The sequence below is a fragment of the Bactrocera oleae genome, chromosome 2 (assembly GCF_042242935.1).
Source record: "Bactrocera oleae isolate idBacOlea1 chromosome 2, idBacOlea1, whole genome shotgun sequence".
In the NCBI taxonomy this organism is placed as follows: Eukaryota; Metazoa; Arthropoda; class Insecta; order Diptera; family Tephritidae; genus Bactrocera; species Bactrocera oleae.
The window spans coordinates 9572214-9596708 of record NC_091536.1 but is presented as its reverse complement, the minus strand read 5'-3'; the positions used below and the strand labels follow the sequence as shown (position 1 = coordinate 9596708).

Below are 24495 nucleotides of genomic sequence, written 5' to 3'. Positions count from 1 at the left end.
CTGAGACACGCCCACACATCAAACACATAAATACACCTTACATTGACTGGCAAACGCCTACACATAAAAGTAAACCTAAACCCAAACACACATCCGCATAGAGAAAATAAACAATAAAATACTTCCATATTTGTATTGTGTGTGGGTGTGTGTGTGTGTGTGTGTGTTATATAAGCGCTACAACTTGAAATCACAAGGGAATTCAAACTTTAGCTGTCCTTTGCAATGCAAATATGTATGGCTATTTATGTATGTGTATGTATACATGTCGGTATGTGTGTTTTTATATGTCTCTATATATCCACGAATGAAATGAAAGTCTACCACTCAAGGGTTGCGATTGTCATTCGAGGACGAGCGAAGCAAACAATGAAGTAGACATACAAAAATTAAGTACTTGAAGTATACTTCGCTTTAGTATTTATTATCAATATTTTTCCCAACTGATAATTATAATAAATGCAAAGTTTGTGCAATAACATTCTAACAAGTATATATAAAAATAGACAATTCTACAAATCTCAGCAGTTAACTTTGTTGAAGTATGCAAAATTTATTTACACACTTAATCCCATTTCAAATGCTCCCTTATTAAAAAAAAGGCGACAGTGCGTATACGTGACATTTCGAAAAACTCACTGATACTTCAACTGTAAAACTCTTTAACTTGTGTTTGCAACTAAAATCCAAAAATGTAACTTTGCTTTTGAATAGTTTGGCACGCAACAACGCAACTGAAGTAAGCGTGTATTTGTGTGTGTGTGGGTGTGTTGGTGTTTTGTTTTCTTCTTGCTGCCCCACAAATGCAGCTCTAATTGGTCTAATTAGTGCAAATTACGTGTCCAAACTGAGTGTACACTTGAAGTGTGTGTGTGTGTGGGTTGGTGTTTTCATTGCAAGATAGTCTCTGCTTAAACCCACAAATGGCAGTAGTTTCAGAGGTCGCAACAAAACAACACGTTGATCCCACACATTCACTACAGTAGTGCACTTATCAAGTGTCCAACCGAGCATGCGCACTGAGTGAACCGCAGAGTGTACTAGCGGTTGGTGTGTTGGTGTATGGCCATCAAGCGCTGTCTTCCGCCCTAATGGTTGGTTACATTGCACAGACAGAAGCAGAGATTTTCACCTGTATCGATAATTGCATTTCCATTCACACAAGCGTAAAAATTAAAATTGTTATTGTTTACAGTGCAACGGAAGGCGGAGCGTCAGCTTTAATTAATAATGTTCCTTTACGAAAGCTCCACTGCATTGCAACAACAAACATATTTTAATTGTCAGCAATATTTTGTGATATACTCCCACATCAACTCACTGTTCTATGTATTGAATGTCGGTTGCAAAAAATCCTTGACATCTGAACGCTTCGGTAAGCAATGTGTGCTTAATAATATATACCACTCATGCAGCTGCATCTATTTTCAAAATGCATGAGCACACAGTGCATTGTAAACTCAAGTTTAAGAATCTGTGTTTAGGTGCTGTTTAAGAAACTCAGAGTTTATTTTAAATTGTTTTCGTTATAATACACCTGAATCACTATATAGGTATATAACGAATTGTAGGGTTTAAAGCGAGTTTAAGATTCTGCGTTTATGTGGTGTTTAAGAAACTCGGAGTTTATGTTAAATTTTTTTTTATTATAATACACTTGCATCATAATATTAACCAAGTTGTAGGATTTAAAGTGAGTTTGAAGTTATGTGTTTAGGTGGTGTTTCAGAAACTCAGAGTTTATTTTAAATTGTTTTCGTTATAATACACTTGCATCATTGTATATACCAAATTATAGGATTTAAAAGGCGGTTTAGATGCTGTGTTTATATGGGGTTTAAGAAACTCTGAGTTTAGTGTACAAGCATACACAAAATTGTATAATTTAATGCTCAAGAAATTTGGCATGTATTACTGTCTAAAGCAATGAGCACTCTTCGAAATCATATAGCTGTCATCATCAAGTGCGTGTATGAAAAACTTTTGTATTTGTGAATTATAGCTTCGGTGCAACTGAATTTAACATATATTCTAATCTCTTGTTATTTTATTTTTTTATTTTTTAGCAGGCAAGTATTGCAAGATTTCATGTTGAGCGATGTTTAGTTATGAATTTTAGTTGTGTTTAAGTTGACGAATTTATTAGCATTGTGCTGGCGGAATAATAAGCTTAAACTATGAACCAAATTTTCGTAATTTTCATTTTATTAACTTGCAACTTAACAAAATCAGTTCCAAACTAATGTATTTTCGCGAATAAAATACAATTCAAATATTTAAATTTGAGAATGCGGCAACGTTATATAATGTCTATGCAAGAAATTTAAATGTAATTTTCTTTCCAGCTGATTTCCATGCACTACAATAGTTCGTATGCAATAGGTCAAATATGGAAGCATACGAATATGTAGATACAGCATTTAAGGTATACATATATGTATGTATGCACATATGTATATTAGTCAAAATTGCAACTATGTTATCCACACTCGCTTGCACGGCGGGCCGCAGTTTGTGATAAGAGTTCGACCAACGAGGCGTGTCATATACGCAGCATTCTTGGTCATGGCAACAGTAGCTACGCAAAGCGTCAGTGAATATGCTCACAATGACCACTGTCATATATGTACATGCATGTATGCACTTTCGCACGCCACCAGAATTTCATTTCATGTTCAAGTTCATTGCAGCGCAACGCACCGGATAATCAAGTTAGGGCAAAGCCAATGGAACGCTTTCAGCAACAAAGAAAAATATTTGTGCGTGCGATGGAGAGCGAAAATTCCTAATTTAAAGTTGAAAGTTATGCATATGTATATGTTAAATTATATCTTGTATATACGTGCATAAGTATGCTTATACAAATATTTTTGTTTGTTTTTGCATGTACGCGTTCATGAGCTGGTGTAAAGTTAATTTTGCGCTCAACTTTCCGCTTGAACACGTCTTTTTCAATCTCCTCTTGTATATTATTTTACAGTTCAGCCATTCATTTTTGATTTTTCATTGCTTTTCGCAGCTACTGTAGATAGAATGGAGTAAGAAAATTGAGAAATAATGGCAACACCACACTTTTGGCTTTAACCCTTTTAAAATTGAATTTATTTTGTATGCTTATTGAATTTTTTCTCACATACTAAATGAAAATTATTACTTATATTTTATTTTAAATAGGTATGGTAGCTGCAAACCGCTTGTGCAAATTTAAAACAAAATATTTAATTTCCGAGTCAGATGGCAACGTCTCAAAGTCACGGTTTTGCAGTAATACGTTTTAAAGCAGTGTTTATTTCATACTCTTATTGGACTATTATTATTTTTTATACCCTGTACTGAGTATATTAATTTCGGCACGATGTTTGTAATACCCAAAGGGAAGCAACAGCGACTCTATAAAGTGAACCGAAAAAAACTTGTACAGAGAGATGCTTTGATTTAGAAGGGACTTTTCTCTTAAACTATTTCATTTTTTAAACTACAACCACGAGTAACAATATGAGAGCCTTATTTATTTTTAGTATTTTTATAAACAGTTCAATAATGAAACAGTTATGATGTTAACGATTGCAAAAAATTAAAATATATCACTTTTGAGCAGAAAAAAAAACTTGTACACTTTGGCAAGATGGATTACTAGGAAATATTAAAAAATAATTGGCTATGTCAACAGTTAAACTCAATTTAAATAGTAGCTAACGTGAAAAAAAGTACCCATTGAACACCTACGGGCTTATGTGGAGACGAGGTTACGAGAGCGCAAAGTTAATAGCGAAAATGGGGTTATGGCTGCTCTTCAGGAAATCTGAGCAAATATACCTTCTGAACTTACACAAAATTTGGGGCATTCTATGAGTAAAAAACTGCAAACCTTGATAAAAGGGCAAAGGTTATATACAAACAAAGTATTATTTTTTCTTCAAGAATGTCAAAATGTCAATTTATGCAAACTGTACAAAATATCAATCTGAAAATTAGAACACAAATGGGTTGTACGGGTCAATAATTTCTTTAGCCCCCATATACCTAATGAAAAGATTTTCGAACTACCGGCTGACTTTATATCGCATATATCGGCAAATAAGTAAGATACCTTAGCAAAATTGACTGAATAATATTGGATATACCATATATTATATATTGATTTTCGTAGTTCTAACAAATATTTTTACCTGAAGGTATTTCTCTGGCTTTCCAGTCAAGTCGCAAGAGTATGAAATGTTCGGTTACACCCGAACTTATCACTTCCTTTCTTGTTTTTTTATTTTTTGTTTTATTTTACAATCTACATATTTAGAAATAAAAAAGTGTGGCAATGGCATAAAATAATATTTTTTATATATAGTTTTTCCTTTATTACTCCGCGTTCTCGTGTTGTAAAGTTTTATTTTTTATTTTCCATTATACTTATATTAAAAGTGTTAATGGTGTGGCAACCATGTAGAGAGTAATTTTATCACAAAAACTGTGTGAAATGATCATTACTTAATTATTATATATTTGTTTTGAGGTATACACAGCCGATAATATTAAAAAAAATATGTATTACGTATTTGAAATAAATTCAACAAAAAATTATTATAAAAACATTTATTTAATTTGGAAATAATCTAAAACTGATGCATTAAGAAACTATAAATTTCAAATATAAATCTCAAATACATGCAGTGCCAACAGTTGAAACAATTGCATCAATCAATATATGTAACGGGTGATCCAAGTGGATATACTTTTTTCAATAGGCTCAACTTATGGTCAACATAATCAGCCTACTGTGCGTACTATTCGCAACACCATCACCCTTCTTGAGACCTAGCATTTATTATTGGATAATATTCAACCGAATAGACCACGTCCAGCACGCAGTGAAGAAAATACAGCGGCCATAGCTGAGAGTATACACGAAGACAGTGGATAGTCGATTCGACGCCGTTCACAGCAACTCGGACTGACATATGGAGCGACTTGGCTCATTTTATTTTGAGATCTTAAATTGAAAGCGTACAAAATACAGCTTGTGCAAGAACTGAAGCCGTTCGATCTTCCAAAGCGATAACGCTTCGGCTCTTGAAAAGTTCCAAGAAGATCCGATCCGGTCCATATTTCTTCAAAAATGATGCCGGTGACAACGTAATCGTCAATGGCGACCAAAATCGCGCCATAATAACTTACTTTTTGATGCCTGAAATTGAAGCTCGTGATCTCGGATTTATTGAGAGAACACTTGGGTGAGCAGATAATTTCACGTTTTGATCAAGATCATCAAGATCGGGTCATATCACAACGTTAGACTAGACCTGTGAAAATATGTAACGTCTTAAGTCTATGCGGCCAATCCCGCTTGGATTCAGGCTTTGTTAGGCCAGTTACCAGTCAACATGCTTGAACGAGTCATTGAATATTGGACTCAACGGATGGACCATTTAAGACGTAGCCGCAACCAACATTTGAAAGAGATAATCTTCAAAAAATAATTGCCAAAGAATGTTCTTTCAAATGATGATAAACATTCTCCATTAAATTTGAATTTTCTGTGTTTTTTTCTTTAAAAAAGTAAGGAACCACTAAATGGGTCACCCTTTATATACTTTAGGATACTCGCGCTGCCCCTTTATTTATTTTGTAATACTTACGTATCCTTAAGGATGTGAGCACGTGTCCTCTTACTAAAACAAAACTCAATGAGTGTAAGCCACTACTTCAAGTATATAAATTAAATTACATAAATGACGGTTTTACTCATGAACGACAAACTCTCTGATGTCAAAGTCACGAAAGGATGTGTGCTTCCTGTTGTCTTGTAGCTTAGTAAAATAAAATTAATGTAAATAAAAAAACAAAAATCTTTATCTTATACCAGCTGCAAATAAAGGATACAAGCATGTGCAATGCAGAGAGTACAAGCGGTGGCTGCATGTATCCTTATTACATCTCAATGCTGCCACATCCTGTACGCAGGCATATCAAGGCAACTGATGTTTGTGTGTCCATATAATAGCAATAAAATAATAATAAAGAGGATTTGCAGAATTGAAGTAATTTGATTGCATTATTTGCTTTTTTCAGTCAGCTGTTGTCAACAAATAAACTTCACAACACATCTGGCACCGGTACGGCAAGTAATCGTAGTTAGATCGAAGAAGATTAGTGAAAGAATGTAGTTGTTGTACATATTTCTAAGGTTTGCTTAGATTGTATTCGAAAAATTTACTCTATTTGTCACAGAAATCCCATAAAAGACTCTAGACAATACCATAAACTGACCGATCAAAATCAAGTTCTTGTATGGAAAGCTTTTTTATTTGATAAGATTCTATTCGTATTCTACTGCTATTTAAGCGTTCGAAACGTAAACACATATATGTAAGTCAATGAACTGTTTCTTCATAAAAAATCTAAAATACTTTTACGACATACTGTCTGCAACGGCACCAATGCACCGCGCCCAAACCAGACGCAAAATTGTAACGTTGACGTTGGGCATCACTGTTTTAGAAGTATGAAATTTTCCAGACGGATAACTGTCACATCAGCTGTCAAAGTGCACACAAATACTTCTTAACATTTTTAGGATACTTTGTCTCAAATTTATGAACATTTGATAGGCATTTGTCCATCTACTATGACATTTAAGAAAAAGATCTTGGTCTACATACTTGTAGGTATAAAATTCAACTGGTACAGGAGCTGTAGTCCGCCTATCACTGGTTGCGTGAGTTACGAGTGGTGAATTGGAGATGCAACTACCGTTGAATATTTTTATTATATATATTGTATTTTTACCGTTTCAAAAATCAACTTTAAAAACAAATTCTCATCAGCGATTGGGTATATTTCGGGCTTAATGAGAGCATAAATTAGCAAACTGTTCTTATTTTCAGTGAGAGAGTGATTCACCAGGCTACCACATCCAGTAAAAGAGACTTTATGGCTCCGTACATTAACAATAGCACCCTAAGTAGTAAATAGGCCCAGCTTAATAGAGTAAGTGATAAACGAATCCACCACTTAGTCTATGTGATACGAGCGATAAAGTGAAAAAATTACACTATCGACCCTCACCAACCATATTTGCCATAAAAAGTGGTTATGGGGGAAAGGACTTCACTCAAATGAGCAGGTTAAAAGGGCAGATCGCACTTGCACAGTTGAGAGCGCCGGTCCACTGCAACATATAAATACTTCTGAGTATTGACTGAAAAGACACTTAAAGAGCGACTAGTAGTGTCGCTATTGTTAAAATAAATCGTAAATTTTCTGCTGTATTTTGCGAAGTTGTGTCTCTTTATCTGAAATCTTGAAAGAAAAGCCCCTTTCCATACGGAGACTTGAGTTTGATCGTTCAGTTTGTATGGCAGCTATATGCTATAATTGTCCGATATGAGCGCTTCCGACAAATGAGCAGCTTCTTGGGGAAAAAAGGATGTATGCAAAATTTCAGATCGATGTCTCAAAAACTGAGGGACTGGTAAGCTTATATACAGACGGACAAATAGACGGACATGGCTAATTCGACTCAGCTCGTCATGCTGATCATTTATATACATATTTTATAGGATCTCCGATTTTTACTTCTGGGTGTTACAAACTTCGTGGCAAACTTAATATACCTTGTTCAAGGTGTAAAAATCGATTTTGCAAAATTCACAAGTGGATACTTGTATAACGCCATAAATATTAATTTCCAAATTTCATGGACAAATGAAGCCAAAATAATTATAATTGCATGAATTTTTTTATTTTTATATAAAAAAAAATGTATGCTCCATTCAAAAAAACCCCCTTAATGTCGCTATTACTGAAACAAATCGAACTTGTAGCACTTCTCGTTCGTATTTTGGTGTATTTTCGACACGTGATTCACTTGTTATTCGGCATATTGTTGCAACCATGCGATTGGATTCACACAAAACTCAAAAATATTATGCACATTTACATGCTTGTAAGCAAACAAATAAGCAATCACCAGCGAGTGGTAGCAGCTGTAAGGATTTTGATAAATTCAAAGAAAATCACAGCAAATATGCACCAACATGCCAACTGACACAAATGCACTTTATTTTATGCACATCCATATATATACATATATGTGTGTATGTGCATTTGCATTTGTATACCATATACATATTTACGCAGAAATAACTAAATGTAATGAGTTTTATGCATCGATTGTTGTCAAACAACGCCACAAACATAAGTTAGAAACGTGTACGAAGGCGAGGAAACGAGTAATGCAAACATAGTAAGAATTCACATATGACGCAAATAGAAGCAGCGCCACGACAGAAAGAGGTAAGGGTGGCGGTTGCTAGTGAAACAACGTGCCTTGCCGTACGATCATACAACAAAAGCAAAGCTGAAATATACACTTGTATGGGTGTGTGTGTGCGGGATTACTTGCGCGTTTTATATGCTGAATTGCAATATGCCGTCGTGCAACACCTATTGTCTACCTGTATGTGTATGTATGTGTGTGTGTTTCCAACTAGATTTACCGGCAGCAATAAACGAATTGTATGCAAAACAAAACGAAACTAAATGAATATAAACGGTATAATGAAAAGTGTGTTGCCATAATGACGACACATTCGTGAAATCAATAAATAAATAGTAGGTAGATGTGTGTGTGTGTTTGAATGTGCTACAAAAATAAAGCAGGCGCGTGAAGAAGCGACAGCTTGCTGTGTTAAAATGAATGAAGTATGTGGCACGTGTGTGGGCGAAAAGAAAAAAAATTGTATTTTTATATTTCTTTCAAGCCTACACGCCACTTACGGGTTGGCGTCCATTCACTTGCTTGCCACAAACACCTGCACTTCTTTGCCCGGTATTTAGTCGTTCATTCATCGACTCGACCACACACACATACACACTTACATACATATACATGTATCCACTATATTGAATTAAGCTGAGTCACAATAAAAAGTCGTTCATACGCACCGGTGAAACTATGAATGACGCTTTTATGCGTTCGTCATTGAAAGTGTTACCATTATGGATTGAGTTTGAGGTTTTGCTTACGTTTGCCTGTTAGCCAGCTCATGAAAGTGTTTGTGTGAGTATTATTTTCGAAACAAATCTGGTCAAATGTTGCAAGGCAGGTAAGAGTTCAAAGGCAAAATGCAAGTTGTGCCAAAAATAAAGCGTTTGCTTTATGAACGCACGTGAGCTAATTGTCTTGAGGTTTTTAGCATGTACTTCACAGAATGCTAAAAACAACATGTATTTGCTGACAACTTTTGCTTCGGTAAATATGAGGTTAGGGCGAAATTTATATTTGCGTAGAGAAATATTTTATGAAGAAAATATGTTACGTAGGTTTTTCAGAAATAAAAAAAGAGAAAAAATAATATGAAAACCATTGGAAAAGGAGGATAAAATAACAGAAATGAAAAGTAAAAATATAATTTTGGAAATGATAAAAAAAAAGAAATTCATAGTAGATTGAAAACCATCGGAAACGAAAGGAAAATAATTTACGGGCGAAAGCAATTTTTGGCTGGAAATCGAGATAAACCATTCTCTTAAAAATTCAACAACGCCCTTCCCCTTTCTTTTCCCGACCTCGGAACGCCCGTGTCTGATTTTACCTATAATGTTTATTATTTTATCTTTCGTTTCCTATGACTTTCATTTTATAATGATTTTTTTTTGTTTTCAAAAATTATCTACTCTGATTTAAATATAGGAATTGTAAACATACTTTAACTGACAACTTTTTAATTGAACACATATGACAACTCGCTTATAGAAATATATTTTTCTTTAATTCTCCTACCTTTTGAAGTTGTGATTAGTAGAAGCCTTTTTTGCCTTACTTACAATAATTTTAAATATTTGCAATAATTAAGAATCAAACAGAGTTCATAAAATAAATATGGGAACCCTTTAAAATAGAATAGGCAGCATCCATCCGACCACCAAATTTATTAAGCTGTTTTGTTGAAAATTTTAAAAGTACTTTTTGAATATTTTGTTTAACAGAGTTTATCACTTATTGGAAATGTCTGGGTAGAAGTTTCATATTTTCCAAAAAAATGTGCTGAAGTAAATATCTAAAGGTTGTCATTTATCAAGGACTGTCAGATTGAAGCTTTAATAACTTGAAAAATATGAAAAACATTTTTTTGAAATTAAGTTTTTGGTATTGTCAAGACCGCAAGATAAACTAGTAAATGCCAGCAAATTGCTGTGGTTACAATAGTATAGTCTAAAAAATATGAACGAAATATTAAATTTTTAATTGCATAATACAAGTACAATCTGGGTTGAAAAAGTGGGCATAAGAGGAAACAAATCACCAAAAAATAGCTGTTTTATAGTTCACTTTACTCCCTTCATCAAGAAGGCGGCCGTTTGTTGAGTTCAATCAAGCTATTGTCTCTAATCAATACAAATCTAGTCACCAAAACAAAAATGTATTTAGGTAAGCGCCTATCAGAGTGAAGGGAACCACCCAGGGGCAGCGTGTACACAATGATTGCGTTATAATTGGTAATCAATTCATATTAACTGTATGTATGTAAGTATTATTGTATTATATAAGGAGCAGAACTTCACTCTGGGCAGTGTTGTAGGCACATAAATAGAAATTTTCACATGCACATAATTACATAAAATTTGCAAGAGCTATTTAAAAATGTTCTACAATAATAAAACAGAAAAATAAATTAAGCAAAAAAAATTCACTGATTTATTTATTTACATAAGTAATTTGCTATTGTTAATCAAGGCGATGTCTAATGGCAGCAATTGAAGCGGGTGTCAAGCGGGAAGTCAGGTGATAAAGTTGAACTAAATTTGAGCATGCATATTGGTTTTGAATTCATTGACAGTAGTAATTGTTGTTTTTTAAACCGAATAAAAGATGTTTACTCTTGGCTTCACGTGACTATTTGGATTTAATTAAGCGTAAATCGGTGTGTAATGGAAGCGAGAAAAAAAGAATAGCAAATTAACAAATGTAATAGCAATTGTCGCTATGATAAACACAAGTTAATTATATTGTATTGTTGCTGTGGTTACTGTATTTCACTTTCACGGTTTGTAGATTTTTAACAGTAGGTGCAAATAAACATGTACATATCCACAATTAAAACAAAAGCGTGAAAAGCAAATGAAGTAGAAAAAAATTTAATTTTAGAACAACACAAATAACAATCTAATCAACATAACGGGATAGAACTTTGCACGCATAGTGCTTATGAAGTGTGTCATCTTATGATTAAAAATTGTCCAAATCGAACCAAAAGTGTTGAAGCCCCTTGGTACCGAACATGTGGACCCCACTACAATAGTTGACTTTTTACCAAAAATATCGGTCAATGTAGAAGATATATAATTGAAATTCGAAGAGAATCCTTTCTTGATAACAGTATGTCTGAATGTTAAAACTAAGTCTATACTTCGCTGAGCCCTCATATACCTAATGTAAAGATTTTCGAACATCCGGGTGACTTTACTCCATATAGATTGGTGATTGTATGTTGTATATTTTCACCTTCTAACAATCTTTATGGCAAATATGTTTGAAGGAATTTCACTGGCTTTAATTCTTGCAAGTTGCAAGAGTATGAAACGTTCGGTTACACTCGTACTTAGTTCTTCTTTACTTGTTGCTATTATAATAATTATATATATATTGTTTCTTATGCGTGATTTGGTTTCTAGAACCTTCTGCCAAAGTAAGCTGTTACTATTATGTGAGCCATAACTGTACAGTCACCAAATATGCCATAACATGGCTAAAGTTTAGCCGTTAAACCCATTACCGATCTATAAGCCGTTACAACAACGTTGCATAATCGTTGCAAAGTTATAAAATGAAACAGAATAAGCAACTGTAGGCGTTTAGCTAATGCCAACAGGCACGCAACAACTATCTATCTACCCATACATACATACATAAACTTTACCGCTAATACCCGCACATTTTGCCACTTTTATTATTTATATACCCCACAAGTTTAATGCCCACAGCTGCTGTTGGCAGTTCATAGCAGCTATCACTACTTATAACACCCTTTTGTTGTTGGCTGTCAATAGCATATGCGAATGTTCCCACAACGAAAAGACGATAGCGCAAAGAGAAAAAAAAAATAAAAGCAAAATTGCGCTTAAAAGGTGTATGATCTGAAACTAAATATTCGAGCCCACAAAGTAATAAAATAAAAAAGAAATGCATATATCGAACCTAAATACAAAGAAAAGCCGAAGTTGTGATGTGTAAAACAACAAAGCGGATGCTGTTACACGGTTAACGTTGTGAGCTTATAACTTAGAACAGTTTTGCTGCTTGACTTGAATTACAAAAATATTGTTTTTAAGTTTTTAATTGAAAATCTTTATAGGAAATTAGCATACCGAGCAGCATGGACTCATGTTAAGATATACATACATATACTTAAGTATGTAGTTCGGGTTTCCGAAACAACAAAGCAGCATCTCATTGCAGCGGAGAAAGTTTTTCAAGTAACTTGTGTTTTTATATTTTTTCTTTTTAGTACATGCACATAGTGAAGGAAGGAATAAAGTAAATTCAGAAAATTCTGATTTGTTAAAATCTGTTTTCATGAGTTGTACCACTTTCCGACCGACACTTACATTACAAGATTTAAGCTGTTGAGTAGATTATTTCGCTAATCTACTGCATTTAGAAAGGTTTAGCCATGCAAAAATGACACTTATTAATATCGTCACCGAGGTGATTTGAAGCTAATCTACTCGAAATATTTCTGTGCGACTCTGATTTAGCGCCATCTGTTTGTCGGTAGGTAAATTTATCACATTATCACAGCTGATTTAGACGCTACAAAGAGAAAAATTTTGAATTCACCTGGCAATCGACTTCCCAAATTAAAATAAAAATATGCGTCCATTATTTCCATTAAATGAAAAATATTTTTAATAAGTTTTTTTTTTTAATAAATATTAAACGATGTAAATTTTTTAATGTCAAAAACAGCTGTTTTATAAATCTGCAACGGCAGTGAAGACAGATTAGTGAATAGATTAAATATAATCTAATCACTTCTATAGTTGTAAAACAAGCAAAAAATCAACAAATCATCAAGCAAGGCATATAAGGAAACTTCGTTGAAACGGTAGCGCTAACTGAACTTAATTGAAAGCCAAGGCAATATGTTAACACCTAAATTTAAATAATACCGTCACAACTAAATCTGTACAACTTAATCTATGGCAGAATAAATTGGAATGCATAGTCCTACTGGGAAAACAGTAGTTAGGTGAACACTGTGATCGACGTAAAAATGTATGCAACGATTGATATCATTATGATTCTGTACTTTACTTCCTTCATTAGAGGAGTTTTAGTTGATCGTACCGGTGGTCATTATGGTGAAACACACACACTAATTGTTGAGGAAATTTAAATATTTTTTTATTTTCTGTGAAGTACAATCGATACAATGAAATTATCGAACCTTTAAATTTTTCTCGCAATAATTCGGTTGTTACACGTGCTGTGTGGCACGTAGCCACGTCTTGTAGGAACTTCTTCAAATTGCGGCCATAAAAAGTTGGTTATCATCGATCTATACCGCTCTTCATTGACAGTAACGGTGTCACCAGCTTCCTTTCGAAACAAGTACGCACCGATGAATCCACCAAACCAAAAACCACACCAAACCGTCAATTTGGGTGAATGTAATGGTTGTTCATGAATAATTTTTGGATTTTCTTCGCACCAGAATTGACACTTTTGTTCATTTACCGCACCACTTCACGACGTTTATGGTGGTCCAATGGATTCAGCTCTTGAGTGTTGAGTATTTGAAGATCAAAACTTTTAGTAAAATTTCTACACATAATAAATTAATTTCACTTCGCCGTCTATTTATTTAAAAATAGTAAAAGGGTGGCAGTACCGAAGCAGAGAAGAAATGGCATAGATTGGTTAATTGAAAGATCTTAATGAGCACCAACATTTTTATACTCTTAGAATTTTTACTTGATACGGAAGTGTAAGTTACCAAAGCTTTTCTGCCTAACTGAGGTCTAAGCTTTTTGCAGTTTTGAAAACAAAAATTACACAAAATCTTTCAAAATTTTTCAAAACTTTTCAAAAAATTTTCAAAATTTGTAAAGTATTTTTGGAAAGGGCTTAAAAACTTTTGAATAGAAGGCTTGCTTAGCAAAGATTGTTACCATAAAACCTTAAGCCCTTATTACTAAATAATGAAAAGTTGTAAATAAAAACTATTATTTATCACGTTCATGCAATTAAATTAAAATTTCCAGGCTACATATTTATTTGGTACAAAGAAAGATTGGAGATAGCCTAAATAATGCTGGACTGGTAACACTGTTTACTTGTCATAAATCAAACGGTAAAAATATGTATCAAATATTTTGCAAAACTTGTAAGATTATCTCTCTTTTAAAGACGTAAATCACTGCTATTTTTTTGGTTTTTAAGTGTTAACTAAAAACAAGAAATAAGGTTAACTTCGGTTGCACACAAGCTATAATATCCTTCACAAATAGAAAAGGTTCCTTAAGGTACTTGATTTTGATCGAATTGAACGATTTCTTCGGAGTTTGCAACGTTGCCTTGAATATCACGTCAAAATAAAAAGTTTTTCATAACAGCATTTGATTCCGATCGTTCAGTTTGTATGAGAGCTTTATTAAAAACTGTGGTCCTAGTTCGTATATATGTATGTGCAAAGACGGACTGACAGATGGACCGACAGACGGACGTGGTCTCTGACGGTTTTTGGATGTTACAAGCATCGTTACAAATTTATTATACTCTGTTCAGCGAGTAAAAAAGTTTACGCTCCAAATACAAGTAATATTTAATTGCCCGATATTTGCGTCACACCAAAAAGTTTCTTTTAAATTTAGTTTTCATTAATAATGTTTCAGCACCTGGCAACAATGCATACCCACAAGTACATACAGATGTTTATTTCGTGCTGTATTGTATTTGTATTGAAAGCAAAAAACAGTTAATTAGCTGTTGGAAGTTGTAAATTTGCAACACTGACTGCCAGCGAGTTAACACAATATTTAACGAGGAAATATATGTAAATAAATTAAAAAGCGAGTACCGTTGAATATTACTGCCGAGATAATGAGTGTCTACGTGCTGGTACGTAGGCTGGTTCTAAATTTAGGACAAACACCAAATGAACAAAATCACTTTTTTACGAGTAATCGTTTATCACAGCCTTAATTTTCGGAAATTACCGCGAAAACGTAAATGTACAAAAACAAAATTAAATGAATGAATAAAAAACAAAATCAACGTGTGACGTTAGTATCACACGAAATACCGGTATGATCTGCCAAACAAAAACAAAAGAACAAGAAAAAAAAAATACAGACAGCAGTCACAACAACAATGCGCTTGAAAGGAAAGCAGTCGAAAAATACGCAATGTACCAACTAATTCGGTTGCGGCAAACTAAAAGTAAAAATTTATAAATAAAGAAAAAATAAATAAATAAAATAAAATTCAGCAACAATTGAAGCCAGCAGCGGCACACGAATGTTTCTATAATTTTCCGCTGAAAGCCGCTGTCTTCTACGTCATTCGCCAAGCATGCGTACGCAGATATGTACACACATATGTATGTATGCATATACAATAGTATGTCCATTAAAATCAATTTTTGAAGAACATAAAAGCCGCTGTACTTTTTAAAAATAACAAACGCAATAACACCGCCGCTTACCAGCTAGCTGCCGCAATAGATCAATTGTCGCTAATTTGTTGCTATTTGGCAGACATTAGACGCGTAAAAAATAGCTAAAATGAAATTAAACTTTTTTCCTCATTTCTAGTATGTTACCATATGGTGTTTTCTTATTTAAAGCTGGCAACAATGAACGTCCAAACTGCAGGAGTAATGCCATATATATCAGAAACACTGGCATATTTCTAGAATTTAAATAATGTAAGATACCTATATGCAGGTGGCAACACATGTCAGACTTACTAACAGAGATACTTACTATGAAATTTCGCGAACGAACAAAAGAAGGTGATGATCGGTCACAACTAAACCTCGCCATATTAAGAGTAAATTTCTTAGCCAGTTCCATTAGGTCACCTCTTTTATTATTGTATGCAAAATTTAAGCGTACGATCAAAAAACTGTAACCGACGTTCAGAGATTGCTCCCGTTAACTTTAACTGGAACTTTGTGAACACTTTAAAGGAATTTTTCGTGATACAGTTGAGTTTTTGCGCCTGTTTGAAACGGGAACCGAAGCTAAAAACAACCTCAAGAATCATAGCGGGATTTTGAGTAAAGTAGAATATAATAACGGTAAAGATCTCTCTACAAATAGAGTATAAAACCCGTTACATTGAGTTATTTTAGTCTCAAGATATCAGTACCAAAACCTTTCCACCCTAATTTTGTAGATGTAGTTCAAAGGCAAGCTCAAAACTAGACGTAAACACAATTGTAAAGGCGGTTATCAAAGTGAGATGAGAAATAAATCCAACAAAAACCCTGTATATTATCTTTATATTGAGCAGTAGACTGAGCTGAGAGGTAACTGAGAGAATAATAAGTTCGTACAACCACAACTAATATCACAAAATGTACAACGCTCATGAGAAGAATAATCTGCAATAAGACTCAACCATTTTTCTAAGTTCTTATGTGAGAAAGGCTATGGAAAAAAGGAACACAGATGTTTTTTCTTGTTTTTTTGTATATGAAATGAAAATTGTATACACTTTGATTTCAGTTCAGTACTTATATAGCACAGTGTATCTGAGTAGTACGTAAGCACCTACAATAATAGAACAACAATAGTGATTAAGCACATTTTAGACAGTTGCACTAATTGACTTTGCCGCAATGACGACAATAAAATAACAAAAAAAAAAGATAAAAACAGTAAAAAAATTTAGCAATAAGTATCAACAAATAAGTAAGCACGTACATAAGTTAGAACAAATGTGCATATGTTAGCATGTATGTATGTATGTTGGGGCAGCATGTGCGAGTAAATGCATATATGAATTTATAAGTATGCTTAAAGATAAACAATTTACTCACTTATAGATATCAGTATTTGTACTTAAATAAGGCACACAGGTGTACTTTCAATTTCATTAGGAAAAAACGAGCGATTGTTTATTTATTTGATTTATTTCAGTAAAATCAGCATGTGATGAATTAAAGATTTCAACTAATCAGACTCCAAAAACATTGCGGTACTTTTTCCGAAATAAAACTACTACTAAATCGTTGAGCATGGTTTACACGTTCAGTGCTTCACGATGCGATACTTTTGCGGGACGAAAATTCAATAAATCCACAAGCTTAGAGAGGCTAAAACTATCTTGAATGAGCGTGCAAGTGTGGGTTAATTATAAAAAGATTTTTAAATAAAACTTAATTTATGTAGAAAAGTTTTCTGAGTCTGTGATTGCTATTTGGAATTAATTAAGAAAATGTTGTTGAAGACTGCTAATTCTATTAAATTTTTTTAAATGATACTTGTATATTATAAAATGCATATTTATAAGTACCAGGAATATATGCTTGGATAGCGAAAACTATAAGGTATTCCATTTAGAAGTAGTGACGGCTGTAGAGAGTTGCCTGTCAAAGCAGCTGTGAAAATAAACACATGTGTTTGACATTTATGTTTAGAATATTCATTACCCTCAGCCAGCAGAATTCTCTCTCCGTTCTGTCAGAAGAGCTAGTCATCAAGCACAAAAGAGGTACTAAACTAACCAGGTTATTCTTCATTAAATTCCATTAATACTTCAATAATTTTATAAAATAATATATACTCTCAGTATTATTTATCTTTATCTGCAGAGATCTAGAGTTCCAGCTGAGAGAGCCCCTTATTTTCTGTTAACTGGCAAAGGTTTTTAAATAATGTAAATGTTTTTTTGGCACTTGCGTTTTTTTTTTTTCATTATTTCGAAGAGCCTTTTTGAAGTTATAATCAGGAAATAGTATAGAAGTCGAATCTTGAGAATACGCTAGATGAGGCAACATATTATTAATGTACGGGATTTTGTTTAACATTTTTGATTACCGAAATCAGCAGCGACGCTAATCTAGGGTTGCAGAGGGAAATTGCATACATATGTATATATTATCTTGTAATCTACTCGGTGAGGTAAGCTGTGAAACTATTGTTCGAGGTAAATTCTTTAATTTAGTATGTACGACATCTTAATAACTTAAAAACCGAACTAAAATGTATATTTTTTACATAAGGGGTAGAAGGCATTAAATTGAGTAGATAAGAAAGTTTTGATCACGTCATTTCGTTTGAACATTAAAAAAAATTATTAATAAAAATTTTATGGATGAATTCTGACAGAAGCGTCCTTGTATTATATTATTAATTTCTATTGACTTTTCTATTGAATATCTACCAACAAAAAACAACAAACCGTGCTTATATAAAATAATACATATATATTTGCATATTTATTTTGAATTCTTTATTGCATCACTGAAAAATCATTTATTTTTTTCACTATACCGAAACAATAATTGCATAAAAGTGGCATTCGACAGTTACTTTGAACATTTCACATAAATTATAGCTTTAAGTGTGACGGCACAAAGCTTTTTCCACAATATTCAAATACTTATCAAACGTCAATTGAAAAATAAATTGATTTACATGTAATTTTCCAAGTGAATACATTCGATTAGGTAAACAATCTTTCTCAGGCCAGCTGAAACGCGCGAGCAAAAAGTATGCTAATCAAATTTATTTATTTCGCAAAAATTGCAATTTGCTTTCGCTGGTGTCTACAAAGTGAATGATGAATGAATCGCGATAGTTTCATATTTTGCATAAAAGTGTTGCATATACATATGTAAGTAAATTTATGTGTACTTCAACAAAGGGAACCACAGATATTGCTCTCAGATCTAGAACAAATTTCCAACTAAAAATGCTTAATGAAACTTATTTCTCGCTAACGCTTTCTGAGTTGCTTGTAAAAGTATTCATAACGACCTTTTTATCTAGATATTCTAAGTTTATGTGTCTTCAGTTCTCTTCATTACAAACCGGACTATAATTTAAAATTTTAGCGAAAATTTGCAACTTCCAAGTTTCTTCAGAATTTCCTTTTTCTTTACTGAGATCTGATACGCACTGAACTCAAAAGCTTTCTCCTAATTTTGAATTAGTTCCACTTCCAGACTGACAGAGAACCTTAAAAGAATGTGAAGCTCATAAATCATCCTCTCTAAATTTCTTTTTTCTCTATATGGCAAGGCTGCTAAATAGAGCTGAAAAACAATTGATCTAGCGGACTATCGATAGTATCGATAATTTTATTTTCACTATCGATAGTTATTTTGAATATCGATTGTTTATGCCTTAACTAGCTAAATATATATAGTCTGGTAATACCAATAATGAAGAAATGGTAGCACTTAAAACCATCTTATTAAATTTAACCACTTTTTACACCTGAAATATTTAGAATTAGGTAAGAATTTCTAATGTTCTGAACTGCTGGCTGCACATAACCCCACTTATTCATACAGAATCAGAAATTTTAACGTCACGGTTTTTATGTTTTTAATAAAAATTAATTATTTTATTTTAATAAGAATTAAACAAGTGGCCGAAACGTATTATAAATATAAATTTCCTGCCTTTCATATTAAATTGAGTAAATATATAAAAAAAATTTACCTTTTTATAACTCATCAGCTTTCAGAGCAGTTTATATATGTTAGTAACATGAAATATTGTATATGTAACTAATTAGTTTTCTTATTTTTCAGTTATTTTTCATGTTTTCTTTTATAAATAAATTCAAAGTTAATTTAATACAAATGAAATGTACAAAACCAAGGTCTCTTAATTTAAACCGGCAAAAATAAGTAGATTTCACATTGGAAAACACTATCGATTGTATTTTTTTAAACTAGCGAAACTATTGAGTGGACTCACTATTGATAGTTTCGCAGCTTTACTTCCCAAGACACATCCATTGAAGAAAAGTTGGTTTACTCGAAACTTAGTGATACCGCTGTCACATCTTTACTTACAATATATTGACAATTTCTTGATTACTGCCCGTTATGTTCACTTAAGATGAATTCAGTCTAAAGATAAGAGCGGGATACAAGAAATATTTAGCCGCACCGCGCGATGACGCTACTATTGCGAGAGAAATTTAATATTGTGTATGCGACTATTGTCAAAATTTCAGCTATACGGTGTCATAGTTTTGTTTTAACCACGTGTGTAAGTGGGCGTGGCCGCAGATTTTAGAAAATAGTGGAAAAAGAGCAATATACATAGGTCAGTGATTGGAATCTTGGTTTTTTTTGGAAGTGAAATCGTTTAGTGAAATCAGGTCCGATCTACATCGACTACCAGGACAATTATAAAACGGTAAAATGGCTCTATATTCACTAATTATTAGACCGAATTAGGCAACGACTGGGGCAGCAGGTCCATCGAATTCTGCAGATTTGCCCCAGTGCGACTTCTTTTTGCTTCCAAATTTCTACTCACCGGCACAAAATTTCTCCAAAAAGTATCAATTACCCAAAATATATGGAAATAACGTTTGTCGTATTTGTGCGCCTTCACAACCACGTGACACTGCCACAAATGCAACTGCCAACAGCAATCGATCAAAAAGTTAAGTGACAGCGCCAAAAACTGTAGAGTTCACAACAAAACGACAAAAAAGGAAAACCATTGTCAGCAACAACAACAAATGCGGTGCATGAAAGTGCCAGCACTTTAGCAATTTCGTATTTACATTTGAAAATTGCAGGAGAAATTAATTTCAAATTTAATTTCATTTATTTGAGTTTGCACAAGCAGTTAACACGTTTCAAAAGCACGTACACAGACAGTGCTTGCAAATAGTACGAACACGGTGACACGAGAATGAAGTGCAAATATGTATGCATGTGTGGATGGTATGTAATATGTGTTTTGGTATTTATGTAAGAAATAATTACACATGCCAACTGAAAGAAGTTTACCCGAACTGGTCCATTTAGGTTGGGTTAGTTTACGTTAGATGGCTGATCCCTCAGCATGGCGGATTTCGCTATTTCATCTGGATATGAAAAGTATGAGATCCGAGGTGCTTTTGTCTTGATCGAGCAAAAGCGGGACATTCGATGAGGTGTTGTTGAGATGAAAAAGCTGATGCAGCTGACATACGGTAAAATGTTTAATATTACCGCATGAATCCCGATCAGACAGTGTCTAGTTAGAACTTCTATAACCATTGTAAGGTGGAACTTGTTGAGAGCGAAGAGATCACTAAACCTCTTCCGATTTACTCTGGGCCAGACGGACCTTGCGACTGCACAGTTGCTGGTAGGTGACCAACGCTTGCTGAGCTGGTCTGAGGCTCAAAACCAGATACCAACGAAGCTTCTACTCATTTCCACTCCGCAAAAGAGGCTGCGCTCCGGAGCAGTAGATCTACTGCTACCTTTATCCTTAGAAGATGCTGCAGTGTTCAGAAAGCCTAAAACTAGGACTCCTCGCAAGCTTTGATCCATCCGTAATATTTAAGAATGAAATAAATGTGTGCAAGGATTTCAGAGTGCTTAGGCTCGTAGTCATCTCAGTACTCAGATTTTTGGAGTCTGAGGGCTGCCTTCGCGACCATTTACCTTGCGGCTACTGCTGACACTGATGAGAGCAGCCCTTTAAACCCTCACCAATTTGGTGCATTTAAACATCGATTCAAATTTAATTTTTCCTAATTTGTCACATCCTTTATTTTTTCGTGTGATGTTGAAAGTACCAAAGGCCTTCCCAACCTTGGCTTATTTTAAGTGTATAGAAAATTGTATTAAGCGTTGCTATGCTTGTATTGGCGTAGGAGCTTATAGTACAATACTTGAAAATGTAGTCAGTCCGGTTCAAATTTGATCGGATGGTATGTGTGAAAATTTTAGATGTGTTTGTGCGTGTGTGTGTATGAATATCTAACTAACTTTCGCCAAATCATCCTGGCGCGATATATGTATATGTATGTAGGTGTTAAGCGCACACACACATACATATACACAAAAACATATACAAGCACACACGTTTTTGTAGCAAAACTCAATTGTAACTGTGAACCTTAAATTTTTCAGAAAGAAGTGAATACAAGTTGCTGTTGCTGCTGCTGATGGTGTCACTTGCAGCTGGCTGTCGTTGTTACTGACTGACAGTCCCACTGACAATTTCTTCACAAACAAACACCCTGTATGCTGCCTAGAATGGCTTAGCAAGTATGTTGGTTGAGTGTTTGTGTGTGTGTGTGTCTGCATGCAAAAGTTACTTCGAAATAATAAAATTCTCGAGCAGATGGCAGTTAACAACAATGTCCACAACAACAACACGCACATTGCCACTCATTTGTTTACCACATGCCACCGACAGGCGTCAACGGCAGATAATTTGCTGGCCCGAAAGTATTTCACAGAAATTTTAAAATGTTAACAAAGCAAGAAGTAGAAGAAGAAGAGAATAGCAAACAAGTTTTATCAATTTGACACTCTGCTTTCTACAGTTATTCTTGTTTTTTTTTTTTTTTTGTTTTCACAAAATACTTTATCGGCTTTTGCTTTTCTTTTTTTTTACATATATTTGTATATTTGTACGTACGTGTGCGTACTCATTTACTAACAACTTTGCTACTTAAATTTCGCCTCCAAACGCCTGTAAGTATGCTAGCGCAGCCGTTAGCCGTGCATGAAGCCTATAAAAGGTGGAAATACTTTTTGCAAACTTGTGACGCAATCATTCTGCGGTGTACAAGACGTCTGCTTATTGGGACTTAGTGCGGAAATACTGTGGGGTGTTGGCGAAAATCGGATTACCATAATGAGGTGAAAGTGAAACTTATTTCGTTTCCTTTGCTGCCTGCTAAGCTCGTTTCAGAAAAGTGAAATGATGAGAAATTCGCAGGAAAGTGAGAATGTAACATCGCGCGGAAGCTGTATTTGGTTGATGCAGAGAAAAGAGCCACTGATGTGTGAAGCCTCCCTTTAGGTAGACAATTCCCGGCCGAAGTTGGGACTCGATGCAGCAGCATTATAATGGAAGGACACTAATACAAGACAAGAAACCTGAAAGATTTTTTAGGACTCAGCCTGAACGTACTCGGATTTTTATCGATTTTGTCAACAATACATAGGAAAGTAATCAAAAGACCAAGAACAGCTAAAAGCTAGAGAAGTTCTGAAAAAATTATGATTTTATTATTTTAACATAAATTATTCAACCGTTATTTTTGTTCTGTGCTATTTATTCTTTGGAACACTAAATTAAACGTTCAGTGCAGTTTAAAATTTAAAAAAGCTTTTTAAAAAACTTGTCAAGTCCAGACTATATATTGAACACTACGAACATACGAAATTAATAACATAATATGTTTGTTGTTTTTGTTCAAATAGTTCCATTCTAGGCTAAAATATGACTTAACAAATTCATACCTTAGTTAAGTCAAATCTTCAGTCAGATATGAGAGTTCGCAGTATGGTGTCGTCACCTCGCTACTGTTTACTCACGACATTTCGAAGCACACACACAACCGTCAGAAGAAGTTTCTATTACCTCATAAGTAAATGGTTGTACGATAATGAAGTCGGGCATTGGAACTGGTGGCATGTGTTCAAAAGTGAACGCCTATCTCCTATAACTTTCTCGTTTCTTCCCTCCAATCCCTTTGATTCGAACCCTTCGAAACAGAAAATTTCCTGGGCCTGCCGTTTAGTGACGTCGATGCCAGTTAACTTATTGCTTTCTCCTAAGCAGAGTCTAGATAATCGTTACATTAACAACAACATGCTATGATATGAGAGCTTAGAAATATTTCAATTAAATTATTCTATGAATACATACTTTAATACTAGTTCTTAATCCATCTGCCACAGACGGCGTTTCTTTGTTGTTTTTGCTTCTGATTGCTATTAGGAATATATTCTGCTTCTCTATTTTTGTTGTTATTACGGCACTAAAATGAAAAATTGTGAATTGCTTTGTGAATACGTCAGCAACAGCAATGGAAATCAACAGCACTAGTAGTAATATTAGCTAAAACAACAAATACAACGCACACTCTAGGCATTCCAATCACAGCAATTGTACGAGTTATTTTTCATTTCATTCTAATAAGTGTTTGGTATTTCTGTTTTACGTCTTCGACGAAAGTATTTTCCGTTCCAACGCTGAAAATTTATGACCTTTGATGTCAATATCACAAACGTAGCGTGGAATCAAAATGAAACGACTGCACACACATATCTATTTATGTATATATGGCTTTTAAAATGTTGTGATTTTGCTTTTGCAAGTTCTCATCGATGCAAATGTGTGGGCTGGTTGTAAGATTCTTAACTTTTAGACAGACTATCAATATCAGCTACATAAAGCTTGTAATATAATTTTTTGTAAATTTACAATGATATTATGCAGCAACAAATTTTGAATATACATTCATAAATTCTGACTTTTTTCTGAGTTTGAGGTTATTAAAAC

The 24495-nt window shown here is 34.0% G+C and overlaps 1 protein-coding gene across 7 annotated transcripts in view; it reads right to left on the bottom strand.

The window, feature by feature from the left end:
* Positions 1–24495, bottom strand: part of sra (RRM_RCAN_like domain containing protein Sra) — a 54312-nt gene that overhangs the window by 27959 nt on the left and 1858 nt on the right. For 2 of the 7 annotated variants that reach the window (XM_014242234.3, XM_036373082.2), the window contains exon 2: positions 23860–23971. The exons of 2 other annotated variants lie outside the window; for them this stretch is intronic. The gene's annotated coding sequence lies outside the window, so the exon portion shown is untranslated. Of the gene's footprint in view, positions 1–23450; positions 23806–23859; positions 23972–24074; positions 24094–24495 lie in introns of those variants that run through there. 3 more of the 7 variants (XM_036373079.2, XM_070108537.1, XM_070108538.1) reach the window with 3 other exon arrangements.